At 36.5% G+C, this 3736-nt stretch overlaps 1 long non-coding RNA gene across 1 annotated transcript; it reads right to left on the bottom strand.

The window, feature by feature from the left end:
- LOC108661239 lies at positions 823-1473 on the bottom strand. Its single transcript, XR_001926988.1, has 2 exons — positions 1355-1473; positions 823-1241 (listed from the first exon to the last, which is right to left on the bottom strand). It is a non-coding gene; the product is annotated as an uncharacterized LOC108661239 (long non-coding RNA).

Genomic DNA, 3736 nt, shown 5'->3' with positions numbered 1-3736 from the left:
TTAAAACTCTCTTTTCGTAAAATGTTCATTGTAAATATTTGCATGATATTTTGTATCAAAATAGCATGGTGAATATGTAATAAATATCATGAATGCACACCACACAAACAATAAGGCACAATTTCCTTTGATATAAATCTTTTCGAAAAGCTTGTTTCCCGGTTTAAAACACTTTACATATAATATATATATATATATATATATATTTCAAATGATTTCTAAAAATAACTTACACCCACAATTTCTTAAAATTCTATCAACGCATGCTTTCCATAAATTTTACACTTCACGTAAAATATATGTACATGTATATATATATACGGAATTCTTTAAAATTGACACCCCTACTCACCTCATAATAGTGGAATATTACTTCACTATTGATTCGTACGCATATAATTATTCCTATTTGTCGGTCAAATACTTCGTTCGGCACGCCTCCACGACAACTTTCCTAGCAACAATTTAAACTTAGTATACTTAATCACACATTTATATGGGTAGCTACTTAATTAAAAATTCCTTAAGAAACTTGCATATTTTTCATCCAAAATATGCACAATATTAAACTACCCATAAATCTTAAAATATAAAATTAATTTACCATTGGGCCTTCTCCATGGGCTTCTCTATTTTTCCTATTTAGGCCAAACCTATTTTTTTTTTATTTTCTATTGGGTCATGCCTATTTATTTTCTATTTGGGTCATGCCCTTTTTTATTTTCTATTTGGGCCATGCCCATTTTTATTTTCTACTTCTTTTCTTTTCTTTTTCTTTCTTTTTCTCTCTTTCACCGTCACTCCCTTAACCACTATGTCTTCCTCTCTTCACCACCGTGGCTTCCTCTCTTCCTTGGGTCGTTTTCTTCCTCCTCCGGTGGCAGCACTTTCAGCTCTCTTTTCCTAAAAAATTTGGCAACACCAAGTTGCTTTTCTCCCTCAAATTGGCAGCACAATGTTGTCCAATTTTTCTGCACAAATTGGCAGCAAATAGCTCCAATTTTTCTGCACAAACAGCTCCAATTTTTTTGCAGCAAACAACTCCAATTTTTCTATACAAATAGCTCCAATTTTTCTGCAGCAAACAGCTCCAATTTTTCTGCACAAACAACTCCAATTTTTCTGCAGCAAACAGCTCCAATTTTTCTGCACAAATTGGCAACAAATAGCTTTAATTTTTCTACACAAATTGGTAGCACTTTGCTACCCTTTAATGGCAGCAAAACCTCCAAAATTTCCAGCTGCAAATTCACACAATTTCAACTGCTAAAACCTTGAATTTTCAGCACCAAAATCAGCCATAGAAACCTCAAAAATTCGAGCAATTAACTTTTAAAAAAATCAACTTTCCTACCTCAAAATTTTTAGCTTTCTTCTTCCTCTCAAAATTGCAGCAAAAACTCTTTTTTTCCTTCCTCAAAGTGCAGCAAAACCATTCTCTTTGCTCTTCCTCTCTCACGGTTCTTTTTCTCCCTTTTTCTCTTCATTTCTTTCTTCCTTTAATTTTCTTCTCTTTTTCTTCTTCACTAACCGACTTAACTTTTCTCTCTTCTTTTTTCTTTCCTCACATGGCCAGCCCCCACCTTGCTTTCTACACTATTCTCTTTTGTTTTCTTTACTTTTTTGTCTTTCTTCCTTTCTTTTGTATGGTCGGCCATTCACCTCACTTGGTTCCAATTTAATATTATTCCAAATAACTTTGACTTTTCTTCATTCCCATCCAAACCACATCATTTCCATTCTTGACTCATGTGGTCACTCATGTACATATAAAAATATTGTTTGACTTTTCAACATCTTTTCTTCATTATTTTATCATCCATTTTATTTTCATTTTATTTTTATTTCTTCAAAATAATAAAATTTACATATTATGCCTTAACTTCATTTTATTTGGTACTCAATCTTCCAATTTTCGTATCTTAAAATTTGATCATTTCGACACGTTTAAAAATTCTAATTTTCTTCTATCTTCCTTTTCTTACACGTGTATAATCAAAATATCGAGATCGCATTTCAACGCGGTGTCACCATAATATTTAAATATTTACTTACTTGCGTTAGCTCGATTTAATAAAATCACGCTGTCACAATTATCGTCGTTTTCCTTCAAATTTCTTCTTTACTTCTTCTCCCGCACTTAAATTAGTCATATTCCATTTTTCATGACTAATTTCGATAACATATAAAATATTAATATTTTAATATTATTTTATTAAATAAAATATTATTTTATTTCAAAATTTTTCACTTGCCTTCTTTGGTCCCAAAACGCATTATTACATCTCGGTTTACTTCCGAATCATCCTTTAGCTTACTAATTCATCTCAAAAGGAAATATTATTATTTAATTATTGTTTCTGCACGCGAAGCATTTTATTCTTGAATGTTCCTTTCATCCTTTGTCGCTCTTTAGCACGCCAATTCGCATCAAACGATCATTCGTTTGATCAATAAGGTCTTATTTGTTTCCAACAAGGCTACGGGCTATCACATAATAGGCTTGCTTGGGTGTAGTGGATTATGTCCATTGGACCCATGCGCCAGTCATGGCTCGAAATTTGGGTCGTGACAATGTTGGTATCAGAGCCTTAGGTTTGTCTAGGTCCTAAGACTTCCATTTGTTGGTCCAGCGGAGTGTCAGGTTTTTATGTGGGAACTTCGGTTGTGAAGTGTGAACCGCGGCACATTTTACAACCAAATGACCGCATAGATTCCCTATCTTAGAAACCACCTTTTGCCTTAAGTATGATTATAATATGTGTTTAACAACAAGTGTTTGCTCCTATCTAGGTAAGAATGTCGCCTAAGACACGAGCCATCTCAAGACGAGTCGGGGAGCAAGATGCTTCCATTGAGATGGTAGATAGACCACGGGCATCCACCCGAAGAGGCCGAGGTAGACTTGGTAGGGTCACTAGGCCGGTAAGGTCGGATACGCCTATGAGTAGGCAAGAGGAGGGACAGTCCTCAAGTGATGTAGATAGACACCCAATTGGGGGTATTACTATTGAGGATTTGGCGGTAGGCCTATAGGGAGTTAACCGGGTTATAGAGATGATGGCGACCCATATGGAGGATATACAGAGGGTAGTAGAGGGGAGACCTACAGTACAAGAATCTCCTAGCTCCCAAGGACAGGTCGATCGCCAATATCGTGAGGTGAAGAGGGGTCACTTAGAGATTTCTCTTCCCGATTTCCTAAAGCTTAAGCCTCCATCATTTTCAGGGTCTGATGCATCAAAGAAACCCCAAGTTTTCCTAGATAAGATGGAGAAGATATGTAAAGCTTTGGGATGCTCTAGTGGACGAGATAGTACGACTGCATGGTATTCCCATTTCTATAGTATCTGACAGAGGAGCTCAGTTTACTAGTAGGTTTTGGGGAAAGTTGCAAGAAGCATTGGGCACTAAGTTGGATATCAGCACAGCTTTCCACCCTCAGACTGATGGACAGTCTGAACGGACCATACAGACATCGGAGGATATGTTGAGGGCTTGTGTGATAGACCTTGATGTCAGGTGGGAGCAATATCTACCCTTAGTGGAATTTGCCTACAACAACAGTTTCCAAACTAGCATCCAAATGGCACCATTTGAGGCATTATATGGACGAAGATGTAGGTCACCAATTGGATGGCTAGAGGTAGGAAAAAGGAAACTTTTGGGGCCTGAGTTGGTGCAGGATGCCACTGAGAAAATATGCATGATCTGTTAGAGGAAGTTAACAGCACAA

Source organism: Theobroma cacao, chromosome 3, assembly GCF_000208745.1.
Source record: "Theobroma cacao cultivar B97-61/B2 chromosome 3, Criollo_cocoa_genome_V2, whole genome shotgun sequence".
In the NCBI taxonomy this organism is placed as follows: Eukaryota; Viridiplantae; Streptophyta; class Magnoliopsida; order Malvales; family Malvaceae; genus Theobroma; species Theobroma cacao.
The sequence above is the reverse complement of the archived record's forward strand: the minus strand, read 5'-3'. Positions and strand labels throughout refer to the sequence as shown.